Genomic DNA, 13,840 nt, shown 5'->3' on the forward strand with positions numbered 1-13,840 from the left:
GTCAAAACTGCATTAATGTTTAGGAGAAATTAAGTTGGGATAATCTCATCACAACTTTCTCGTTTAATTGATAAATTTCTATTTACGTAGACGAGCCGTTCGGCTTTGACGTTTTCGTTGTGGGTCCCGAGTCCTGGACTTCGCCGTCACCGCGCAATTGAATGAAGATTGATGATCACCACAGCATTTGTCGAGAGCATGCCCTATATGCCTACACCATGCATCACAATAGGGAAATTATATAGTTATAACCCAGAGAGGATTTCGTCTCACCCTGCTAGGTTTGCTCAGCGGAAATTCGTGTGACGTATTTGGGAAGAGGGTACCCTGACCACCAGGCGAATGGCGGGTACTGGGATTGGCTTGAATCATTCGTAAGTGCTTAAAAACTGTGACGGACAGACAATGTTACAAAAGTTAGCGGAAATAATGTATGTTATTTCCATGACGTAAATGTGACGAATTACGTCCAGTTCTGACGGTGTCTTAACCAACGAGACTGTCCGACGAGCCTGTCTGAATTACCTGAAGTAATGCGAGCGGTGTTCGTCATTTGTTCGTACACTTCTGTGTCAGATACTAGCACAGGTTTTTCTTTTTGACGTAAATACGTCTATAAGGAAGGGTCATTCGGCAAAAAAGTGTAAACTGGTTACCTAGGAAACGTTACATTACATTACTTTACATTACATTACATTCAGCTACCCCATTTTAAGCGTAACTAATTCAAGTTAAATAAGCAATGTCTTAATCAAACTTTACTCAATTGTAAACCATGTCTAAAGGAAATATTTAGAATAAATCCAATATATAAACTTCCTTTCCGTATAGACGTATTTACGTCAAATTCTCCGGAACCGTGGTTCCACTGTAACTTTTTCAGTAATCTCTCTGGAGTAAACCTGCCGGGACTTGAAACTCACCAACGTGCGTACATTATGAATGAGTGGAGTTTTCCCTCCACTCTCCCACAAGACGTTTTAATTTGTTGATCTGATGGGCTGTCAGCTGGAAAATTAGAATCAGGTTTGAACTCAGTGATCATGCCACAAGAGGAAATTTATTGAACAAGCAAATTGTGACCCGCGCAGACGTTGGAATTCCTGGGATTTTAACAGCTGGTGTCATCTTCATTTCCGTGTGTGTGGGGGGGAAAAATACGTCGGAGGGCAAGATGATATTAGCATGCTCAAGTTACGAACACTGGTGCAATGTTTTAGATTAGTTGTAAACAATTTCGTTATCTCAACACTGATAGGCATTGCAGTTTTTTTTTTTAAACTTATTTCTGTACAAGATGTTCTCTCATGACCCGTTTAGTCTGACCCTCACGGAGGAGATCGCCCTTTGTCAGTTCAACCTCATGGTATCGCGTAGCAACCGACAGTGAACTTTAATTTTAAGTAATGCTCAATAATACGTATTTATAATCGCTGTTATACGTTCTCCTTTTATGGGACCCGTAACCCACTTTATCAGTACTGGTCTTCTGGGTTGTGACGCCGCGTTCGTAAGTAGTTATCGACGTTTCGGAGAGTCATACTGTCTCTGTCTTCAAGGCTGAACTATATTTATCCATACGTTTATCTTTTGATAAGTTGATTCTCCTATCTTCAGGAAAATGTCGTGGTTTCGAGGAAGAGAAGTTTAAACCGCGGTTCCCAGTTTTTTGATACCAGGGGTGACATTTGAAGTTGATTCATGCGACACAGCTAAAGTTGAACTTTGGGGTTTAGTTTTTTTAGGCTGTTGTTGCAAAGCTGATTGTACTGCACAAAACACTGCTCGGAGTCCTTCAAATAGTTATCAAATGCTTATGTAAGAATTGAGTTCTAAGTCTCTATTCTATGTCACACTGATATGGGTTTTGAATTTGTGTGATGCTTTTTTTAAAAAAAGGTAGATTTTTTTTTTTGCAATTTTTGTTTGAAACAACAACAAACAATCAGTGTTAGCTTTAGAAATTCAGTCCTTACATAAAATAAAACACATTTTAATGTCTATGACAACGAATGGTTTGTTAATGTTTTTAGGGAAATAATAGCTCTTTATTTCGACAATCATGCGAAAATTACAACTACAAAATGGACAAAATGCTCAGTTGCTGAAGTTGGTGCATATAGTTGCCACTCGACTTCGAAGGTTTAATGCGTTGTCTTGTCACGTGATGTGACGACTCCTTGCAGTGGGTACAGGCTACCCCACCAGTCTGAATTACTGATAATATCAGGTGTTAAACAAATCTCTGCGACTCTAATTTGGTTTGTAACGGAATAAATGCCAAAAAAAATTTAACTTCATTATGAAGAGTGATCGACAGATTGGTTCATTGTGAGGCGCTGTCGTCTTCAACATTTCGCAATATTGCGACACATTTTTAACTGCGAATTAGTAAATTATCAGACTTTCTTTCGCGTAAAATTTTGTACGCAGCTACAGGCAGTTCCTACCTTTCGTGATCGAGTTCTTGACAGGCGGGAGAGTCGGTCGTTTCTCCCGTCAAGTCTGACCGATCCACAGCGCTCAAATTCGCTTCATGCTGTGTTCTTTAGAGAACTCCCTGTATAATTATTTTCAAACGGGCTGTGCATAACCACTTACAAACTATGTATTTGCCTCATTAATTACATGAATAACATTACATTTATCCATTGAAAATAAACATTATAACTAATATAATGTAGGCTTGTTTTGTTCGATAATGTGACGACTGGCAAACGGTTATGTCAGGACTTTTACTGATAAGTTATGGAGAACTGGGTGGAACTGGATCCTGCGGAGTTCGTCCGGAGATGCAATAAAAAATAAACAGCTCTTATCAGAATATTTGTGCAGATATTATCACATTCCCACGAACGTCAGCACTCCCTGTGTTTTGCAATCTCTCTGTATCAGGGACTGCTAAGTCTAGAGCCAACATTACAGTTGTTATTTGTATAGTCCGTGAAGGAAACAAGAAAGACCTTGATTTTTTTACTCCATTTTTAAATTTATTATTGGTATTATAAGTTTAATGAGTAAATATAATTTCTTTGACAAATATTACTTACAGCGACGACAAAACATAGTAAATAACATAGAAACGCGTCTATTTATAGACTAGAGACAACAGTTACTCGCAGGAGTAAAACAGTCTTACTCAAAGGGAAGACATCACTTGGAAAACCTGGAATACGATGGGATAATGGGCTCTCAAAGAGATATTTTGTGAGGGTGTGCCTCAGTCCAGTGACGGGCTATTGTGAACACGGTAATGAACATTCCAGTTCCATAAAAGGCAGGGTATTTCTTGAGTAGCTGAGCGACTGTTAGATTTCCAGAAGTATTTGAGATTTTTAGACTGTACAGCGACGGTTGAGAAAGGATGTGGAAGGAAGCGGACGAGACCTATTTTAAGGTACTGTCCTGACTTATGGGTTGAGAAACTAGGTTAGGGATTCGTATATAAATTCACAGGATTGAAGGGCCTGAGAAAACACGTGGATACCGCTCTGAAGAACGTATATAGTAACAGAAGTTTAAATTGCGTAATATATGATGAATTGCCTGAACAATGTTGAATACAGATATAAATATGTTTCCGGCCGAACTAAATCCTTCTGAATTCGAAGCTAGATTGGATTATGCGTCCCTGAGCACGGACTTACAACTGTGAGGCGAAACCTAACCGTAGGATCATCCTACCACCAGAGTAGCTTGTTTATTGTTAATATTTAAAGAATGAAGCAAATAGCTACGAGTCTACGAAGAATTCATATAAATGGAAAATTATTATAAATTGGGTTGTCATACGTCGAAATACGGTGTCTATTTAGATTGACTCCTCTAATCATTGAAACGTATTTAGCACTTACAATGCAAATATAGGACAACGTGCAGTCACAAGTTCTTCAAAATTATGCTGAGTATTTACTGTAGGCCCCAACTGAACAGATATTTAAGTTTGGAGGATTTCATGGCGGTCTCTTCTGAGTTACGACATCCTGTAAATTTTTACGTAGTTACCAAGACTTCCAGAGTCTCGTGTTTGTTTTTTAACCTCCACTCTGGCATTTGTTTTCAGGACGAAGTTTACTTGTGTCTGTATTCTCTGACATTCAGGTATTTTGAGTAATTTTCAAAAAAGTATGACGACATTTTGTTACAGAGCATGATACCTCCTGGCACGTCACGATAAATCTACTGTATTAAAGTTTCTTAGAAACTGCTAGGCAGTCACACACGTGCGCCAAGGAAAGTTTGTAATGATGGAGAAATTTCCGGAAATCAGCGCTTAAAAAAGGACTTTGATATAGGCGGGGAGAGGGTGCTTCATGTTTTAATGTATAATCAAGGTTGGAGTTCTCAATTCGCGGATCGGATGCGAGGTTGTGCAGCCCGCGTGATACTGTGTCACTGTGTACGATTAAAAAAAGTCCCCTTGTATCAGAAGACGCGTTCTGTTAAAGCCAGTGTTTGGCTGTAACTACGAGGCGCGTCCTCAAAGTAAGTTTCCCTGGGGCCGTTTACAGAAACAAAACACAATTTCATGGAAATATTTATTGCAACAGATACAGCAAGTGTCCAGCTATTTTTCAACATATTCGCCACCGGAATTGAGACATTTGTCATACCGTGGGACCAACTTTTGAATACCTGTGTCGTAGAAGTCTGCCGCCTGGGATTGGAACCACTGTGTGACCACCATCTCCGCCTCTCTGTCATTCTCAAAGCGCTGACGCTGACCGCACAGGAATTTCTTGAGGTGTAGGAAAAGATGGAAATCACTGGGAGCGAGGTCCGGGCTGTAGGGTGGATGATTAAACACCTCCCAACTGAACTCCTGTAGGAGACTTGCTATCCGTCGAGCCGTGTGCGGCCTAGCGTTATCACTGACCGCACTTCACAGTCGGCGGGAGCTGGAATAAGAACCTCCATCTTCAACAGCTGCAACGATGCTATTGTGAGAACGCGGGAGGTGCCGTTAGTGCATGCGCCATGCTACGTCATTGCTCTATCACGTACGCACAGTCGCTTCGCGCAATATAAGGTTTGCTAGCTGTCGGACGAGTGGGAAACTTACTTTGAGGACGCGCCTCGTATATTCCTATGTCTCATACGATTCTCAGAATGAACATCGATTATTTCCTTAAACAGCGTTAACCAGCTGATCTTCGTAATGGTGGAGTGTTGTGTTTTCTTCGTCAAATTCACTTTTCCCCTTTTCTCTCAAATATTCATTCGTTTGGGCTTCAGATGGTAAATTCTGTTTCTTCGTGTCATTCTTGATCCACTCTCCGCGTGTGAAGCTCATATTAGACGCCTGGGACTTACACAAGACACCGTGCACAGCAGCAGTAAAGTTTTATAAATCATTTATCATGAGCTCTGAGTCGTATAATGAAAGCGTTACACTCCTCTGCAAATATTAACAGCCTCGACACAGTAATTCCACTTGGTAGCCGAAGCTCCAGCTACAGAGGTTGGCTTAGTATCATTGAAACAAGGCTCTAATGAGGCGTGAGATTGTGGAGGCGATGGATGGCGTCTCGTTGTATTCTAAGCAGCAGTAATTGTTCTCATTTAACGCAAATTCATTCTATTTTTGACTCTTCCTGATGTTTGGTCCTACCTCAGTAATTACGTATCTAAGTGTAACCTAACCTAACCTAACTTAACCTAATCTAACCTAACCTGACCTAACCTAACCTAACCTAACCTGACCTGACCTAACTTAACCTATCCTAACCTAACCTAACCTGACCTAACCTAACCTAAACTAACCTAAACTAACCTAACCTAACCTAAACTAACCTAACCTAACCTAACCTAACCTAAACTAACCTAACCTAAACTAACCTAACCTAACTTGACCTGACCTAACCTAACCTAACCTAACCTAAACCAACCTAACCTAACCTAACATAACCTAACTTGACCTGACCTAACCTAACCTTACCTAAACTAACCTAACCTAACCTAACTTGACCTGACCTAACCTAACCTAACCTAACCTAAACTAACCTAACCTAAACTAACCTAAACTAAATTAACCTAACCTAACCTAAACTAACCTAACCTAACCTAAACTAACCTAACCTAAACTAACCTAAACTAAATTAACCTAACCTAACCTAACCTAATCTAAACTAACCTAACCTAACCTAAACTAACCTAACCTAACGTAACGTAACCTAACCTAACCTGGAAGCGGTCTTCACAGCGGAAGACAGTAGTTGCTAAAATGAAATGTCGGTCTGCAAAATTACTCGAGAGTTTTGTTTTTCTTCTGTATGGGTTCTTGAGAAGCTGATAGTTGCTGACTGAGTGTCTGAGAGGTGGTCGCCGTTCGCTGTCGTAAGAACAAGAATTAGCCTGTCCACATCCTTGCACCGTTTCCTACTTATGCCTCGATCTTCCGATTGCTATATTATCTTCAGGCACTGTGATTAAAATTTTGTACGCATCTTTTATTTCTCTTGTTAATAATTTGTTTCCTTCTGTTGTTCATTTAACGATGATTTCAGTAGATCATACTACGCAGCGTCTAGTGAGACAATGACAGGGTAATGAACTGTAAAGGACTTGTAAGGAAGTGGTGGTGGCCTATTTGAGGCACTGTCCCAGCATTTGCCTGGCGGGACTAACAAGAAACCTCAAGTCACGAAGGCCGGTTTGCGGGTCGAGATATGAACCTGGGACTTGCGTATTGTTTAAACCGCCGCTGACATGACCATCAGTTGGGCGGTCGCTTACAGATTGATCACCTGCCCTCATCAGTTGATTGAGCAATGGCGAAGTCCTATGTGTGAGTAGCGCCCATGTTCAGTGTTCGGCTTCAGTAACATAATCTTGTGTTGACACTCGTCTTCTTTATTCAAATACGGAACCAGATATTTTGAGACGGCAAACAGACTGTCTTATCGGATAGGACGTAACTGGGAACTCGAGTCTGATGAAACAGACAAAATTTCGATGAATTCAACAGAGAATCATGATGAAGTTTCGTACCCAGTTCATTTTCGTGGACCTTCCAATCACTGATGACGTATGAGTACAGAACCATTACCGAATATTCTAAAATTGTCTGTGTAAATATGTGTACTTAGTAAATCGTGATCTTCTGGGTTGTGATGCTGTGTGCTGTCTCGTAGGTGGTCAGTGTTGTCTCCATCTTCAAGGCGAAATCACCCTGAAAGTGGAGACGAACAAGACCCGGAAAATACGATTTACAGCTGATGCAAAAACATATCGATTATCGACAGTGAACGAAGTTTTCTAGAGAATTCTTCATAAAAAGTTGAGTTCTGTAATTGACAAGCCAGAGAAATATTATTCATTGATGAAACTTTCTTCCTACGACAATTTCCGGTCTGACTCATTACGGACAGACCACATTTCAGATTCCGTATGATTGGCCTCCACGTGTTGACTCATGAAGCACGCGGTTATATTCACAGAAAGAAAGAAGACTTGTCTTAAGCAGTACGCTCATTGACGACAGTGGACTTGGGGAAACCTCCATCTGGGATCAACACGCGAACGATGCCAATTTTTATTTTGTGGTGTTCGGCTGGAGACGCCATATTTTGGAAATGGCCGCAGAAGGATCTCCGAGAAGTGGTAGGAGTTGTCTGAACATCTGTCTCAGTAGTTCGTATTCAGAACGGTCTGAAACGACATTAACTCTCGCCATTATTTTACAACCGCCACGGTGGTCTAGCGGTTAGAACGCTGGCCTTGTAATCCTGGGGGGGTCTCGGGTTCGATTCCCGGCGGTGCCCGAATTTATAACTTGTGTTGGGCAAGGTCGTGGTCTAGGCAACACGGAGTTTTCCTCCGTGGCATCCCAACAATTACTCCATTCACACACAGAAGAAGGCAATGGCAAACCACTTCTGGATCATCTGCCAAGAACGTATATGAACAGGTCCCAGTCCGAGAAAAGGATGGAAGGATCCTGTTCATATGGACCTGTCCTCAGACAGAACACTAAATAAATAAATAAATAAATCATTTTATAGCAAACAAACTTATCCGTGCCCAGTGGTGTGACTGTCGATTGTCCCCCCTCCCTCCAAGTCTCACACGATACGTCCTACTGTTATCTTCGAAAGCTTCCAGGAAGCCACCCCTAAGCCTGCAGTCCGCACTTCCTGCCCAGAGCGTGTTAATATCTGCGTTGCTCTAGATTAGGTAATCTAGTCTGTGATTCCTTCTAGGTTCTAGTTCATTGTTCCTATTATACAAGGGACCAATTTAAAGCAGATTACACGCTTCTGAGATGTTGCGACGTTTCAGAGATGCTTGCTGCCTTAATCATATTACAGTAATGGAACGCTACGTGCATCCTGTTTCGTTTCCAAAGTAATAAAATTTTCGGAGAAAAATTACTGTGGAGCAGAGTAGTTCTTGGGAAGCTTTTGGTCGCTCAGCTGGTCAAAACGTTTCCCGTGTTCACAAGATCCCGCCACTGGCCCATATCCTGTATAGCATGAATTGAGTCCATATTCTAACTCTGTTTAACATACATTTTAATATTATCATCTTGTTAACTCCAAGGTCTCGCAAGTTGTCTCTTCTCATCAGGTGTTCACATTAAAATTTTGTATGCATTTTTGATTTCCCTCATGTGTGTTATGTGTCCACTTTCGTATCGTCTTTGATTTTATGACGCTCGAACATTTGTTGCTGTCTTTCTGCGTGGGTTATGTCAGTCCCAATATGAATTCTGATTAATTCTGAAAAAAAAAACGCTTACTTGGTTTGTCAAGTGTCAACGACTATTGAATGCATCGGGAAATAAGAATGGTTTCAGGTTCTCGCGGCCCCGAGTACAAACATGGCCGTCTTATGGGTTGTAGCGCCGAGTAGTCTGGCAGAAATTCCCGACATTTTATCGCCCTGATGATGGAGGCAGCAGGTACTTCTGAAACTTCTGTAAACGTCTACCAGACTGCGCAGACTACAATGTGCAAAGGTCGGACACAATGAGGGTCTGTTTTCTTTCATTTGAGTTAGGTTGGGTTAGGTTAGGTTGGGTTAGGTTGGGTTAGGTTGGGTTAGGTTAGGTTAGGTTGGGTTAGGTTAGGTTGGGTTGGGTTGGGTTAGGTTAGGTTAGGTTGGGTTAGGTTGGGTTAGGTTAGGTTGGGTTAGGTTGGGTTAGGTTAGGTTGGGTAGGGTTAGGTTGGGTTGGGTTGGGTTGGGTTGGGTTAGGTTAGGTTAGGTTAGGTTAGGTTGGGTTAGGTTGGGTTAGGTTGGGTTAGGTTGGGTTAGGTTAGGTTGGGTTAGGTTAGGTTGGGTTAGGTTAGGTTGGGTTGGGTTGGGTTAGGTTAGGTTGGGTTAGGTTAGGTTGGGTTAGGTTAGGTTGGGTTAGGTTAGGTTGGGTTAGGTTAGGTTGGGTTAGGTTAGGTTAGGTTGGGTTAGGTTGGGTTAGGTTAGGTTAGGTTGGGTTAGGTTAGGTTGGGTTGGGTTGGGTTAGGTTAGGTTGGGTTAGGTTAGGTTGGGTTAGGTTGGGTTAGGTTAGGTTAGGTTGGGTTAGGTTAGGTTGGGTTGGGTTGAGTTAGGTTAGGTTGGGTTAGGTTAGGTTGGGTTAGGTTAGGTTAGGTTGGGTTAGGTTAGGTTGGGTTAGGTTAGGTTAGGTTAGGTTGGGTTAGGTTAGGTTGGGTTGGGTTGGGTTGGGTTGGGTTGGGTTAGGTTAGGTCACTGACGAGCATGCGCAGACACGGCGTTACAACCCAGAAGGCAGCCTGTCTCAGTTCGAAGTATTTTTAGGCAACTTGCAACCACCAATGAAACGATTATGTTACAGTTTTACCAACATTTTAATCGATTTTCCTTTCCCCGAATCTGTGGAGGCTTTGATTCTGAATGCGTTGTCTGATAAGCGTTTCCAAGCAAGCAGGTTGCCTTTCAGAATGTCCGTGGAGCGTCTTTAGCGGTTCATTTCGCGTGCTGAAGTGAGATTGCGCGCTGAGGTCCAATGATTCTTTGCTTATGATATGGTTCAAACAACTCTTACTCAAGGAGGAATGAAATGGCGCAATTTGGAAGGATTTGCACATCAATATGCGTTCCAGATGGCGTCAGTGCATGATAAGTGAGCGCGGCGAGAACAGAAAGGACGCACGTGGCAATCAAATCATATCCACATGTACGAGCTAGCGTACACGTGATTTTCTTTCGTAACTCCGGCGAACGAGCGATGATCGCGAAGTGAGTCAGAGATTTTGTGAAACTTGAAAGGTTATCATGAAATCCCGAAATGGAGGCTGTATATTCTGCCGAAACGTCGATATTTCAATACAAATATGCGCTAAGATTGAAGGATTTTGAATCAGGGAGAACATTTAGACGTCAAAGAGTTGAAGTTACAGGATAGCGGAGACAGTTTCATAATGAGAACTTCGTGATGCGTACTTTTAACTCAGTTTAATAAGGATTATGAGATGGATGGAGCGTATACCGACCTTAGAGGACATGAGAAATTTGTACAGAACTGTGGTTAGAAAACGCCGAAGGGGATAAATATCACAATGAATGTTATGCAAATAGAAATATTTCTTTTTATCTGGCTCAGGACAGGAACAGGTGGCGGTCTCTGGCGAACACCGTAATGAAACTTTGGATTACTTAAAAGCGGGACACATGGAGCTAATTGTCAAAATTTCTTTCCACGAGACTTGCCCGTTGTTTTTGACGGGGAATTTTGCTGATAATTAATAAGCTTCGTCGATCTATGTGGTCGCATGAGTCACATAGCCGAGTGGTGCTTTGGTTTGCCAGAAATTTCAGCCGAGGCCCGTCGTTTTAGTAAGAAGTTCACACGTCATCAAGACGCTATTTAGGCACATGAAAATAATCATCCCAAATGTAAAACAGGAGGAGAGAAGGGAGTGGTTATTTATGGATGCACGTCAGTGTCAGAAGTCATGCGACCTTGCGATGTACGTCACGTGATGACGTCACGCTCGTAATAAACAAATAACCATGGAAGTTACAGTCTTGTCTGGCGAGCGGACTTGCCAAATTTGTCTCTTTTAACCTTGATTCCTACTGTCGGGGGTTATATTTCCGGGCAGTTGGAGGTTTCTGGGTTCGCACCCACTCGGCGAGAACGGTTATTCCGGGTTTAGGGTGGGGGGGGTGGGGTTTCCGTGGGTTACAACCTAATCTAAGTGACCACGTATAACGTCTGCGATTATAACTGCACCTTCAGCCCTACGAAACTGATTCAAAAAACAGCATCAACCAATTAACGTTGTCATGGAGACACGTTTTGTTTTCTTTGAGGTACGGACTGAATTCTTAAATATTGAAAATATTTCATTGACGGAAATGTTGAAACTTCTGCTGGTTTATTAGCCAACCGATCACCTCAGAAAAATAAACCACGAGTATGAAGATGGTGACCGACGTTTGAGAGGTACTTGCTGCCATCATCGTCAGAACGATAATGATTCAGACAGTGAGCCAGCACCTTTAATAAATTTCTACCAGACTACGCCCCAGAAGACAGCCATCTTGTTTTTGAAACATGTTATCACTGACGAACTTATATACTTGACAGGGGTTATTCATAAGATAGTATAATTGCGTCATATTGTGAATCAAATATTAAATTAATTATTCGGTTTTGTCCGTCTAATCACAATTATATTTAAAATTTACAAATAAGATAATTAAAATATCATTTTATTGTGATTAGACGGACAAAACCGAATAATTAATTTGACAGGGGTGTTGGTAAAGGTTGGGGATGAACCTGGACTTACAGAATGGTAGACCGTCGCTGAAAAAAAATAATCAGCTTTTCAAATAAGTTTCGTGTTCCGAGACAAATCTACTGACAGTCCCCTGTGTACGTACAGACAGAGATGACATAAGTATGGGCATTCTTTGTGTGAGAATGTTCACACTTTCGGCTCTTATCGCTGTGAAGGAACGGCCTTATGGATCTCGCATTATCGCTGTGCAAACTGATTACCTGAAGGCGATGCAGTGTACTTTTTACCTTCCGATCCTGGTATCTGACAAATATAGAGATTCAAATGACGGCTGTGAGGATGCGAAGTTGAGAATAGAGGGCCGTTGTCAATAATTTTAAGGAACACCTTAAAATATGTAACAGCGTTTTTATATATGCGACTAGCAAACAACGACCCGTCAGATTTGACGGAAAATCTCGTTGGAATTACGAACGAAATTCGTACCATTTGTTTGTGAGGTATATCAAATGCGAACTCACTTTCACGTCTCAGAAGTTTGTTCTCAGATATTCCCAGCCAGCTCCTTAAGATCGGCGGCTGTGATAATTGCCAGACATAATATTGTTATATATATACAGATTGATCGAAGACAGCTTACAACTCGCAGCGTAGCTTTACTGCTGATTTAGAGCCCGCGGTAAAGGGGGTGTGGCGAAGTTGTTTATGACGAATCAGTGACTAGCTAGGGACTTGACGGACGGGGTTCTATCCCGGGCAGGGACAAGTTATATTTTATGGCCTCTGATTCTAGATCGGTTCTGGGGCCTACCCATTGGGTACGGGGGGGGGGGGGGGTTCTTTCCCCGGCGGTAAAGCGGACGGAACGTGACGCTGGCCACTCACCCAGCGCCCCGGAAAATTTTGTACCCCAAAAACGTAAGTCCCCCGTATTCCGGCGGTCCTTCGTGGTTCTCACCTCTTACTTCAAAGAAAGGTCGGGGTAGTAATTATACTTTAAAATGGGACACTGCCACTTCCTTCCTCATTCTGCTACATAACGTAAGTATAAAAACAGAGCCGTTGAATTAGGTTAGGTTTACGAAGAGGTGGGAATGCGTGTTGTGGTCTTGTGGCTTGTGAGACCGTGTGAGGCTGTAGGTGGTAAGTGGACTCCGCAGCTGGAAAGAGACACTCTGTAGTAACCGGCCCTGGTTCAGGTTTCTTTTAATTTGCCTTATTTTCTTTGTGAGAAGAGAGAATTCGCCTACGTCATTCCAAGTCGAGGGAGAAAAGGAGAGAATTGATGAATGGTAGACGTGTTTTGTATCAGCGTGCTATGACGCAGGCTCGACGCGGAAAAGAAACCCTAATTCAGCGCTCCGGGCAGCGAGAATTTCCAGCGTCCACCTCTCTCCTGACATCTGACGTCATTACTAGTGACGTATGACGCAAAAATTCGTCAGATTAAAAAATCTTCTTTCGTCAGAAACATTTTTATATCCCACAAAATATTTAGGGACCTGACGCCGAGATGCCCTCGGAAACGGGTTTTAATTTTTGCCCGGGTGTAGCCAAAATTGAAACGCTTCAACAGATTTTTTGTGAAATTCCTCAATATCGTATTTCATGTTGGTTACAAGTGGCCCGTGAGCTGCCAGTTGCATACACTTAAGGTGACATGTCTTCTTTTTAAGACCAACTTTTGATGCAGGTGAGAGACGTCACATTTGAATCTCTATACGTAACCATTTAAAAAAATATTACCATTTATGTTGTGACACCCGAAATGTGTTCTTTTTTTCACACACGAACCTGGTCACCTTAGAGACTATGGACTATATTTTATGATGTTCTTGCACCATGTTCGGAGTGTAGGCGTCATTAATTAGCAGGTCTGTTTGACTTTGGGATATCTCAGATTACCACACGAGGGGGGGACCCCCCCCACCCAATCACCCTGTTGCATCATTGCTGTGACACAGCAGAACCTCCTAGTACCTCCGAGGGAACGTAGCATGACGTCTTGGACATTTGAACATCTCACATTAATCGCTTTTCCGATGAGTGGAAAAATTTGTATGAGCATTATCTGAATTATTTCATGGGGATTTTTTTTTTTCCTGTTCTCCTGTTGACAGAAGCTTGCATGTATC

Source organism: Zootermopsis nevadensis, unplaced genomic scaffold (genome assembly GCF_977971745.1).
Source record: "Zootermopsis nevadensis isolate Lab colony 2312 unplaced genomic scaffold, Znev_1.0 Znev_ptg000022l, whole genome shotgun sequence".
Lineage (NCBI taxonomy): Eukaryota > Metazoa > Arthropoda > Insecta > Blattodea > Termopsidae > Zootermopsis > Zootermopsis nevadensis.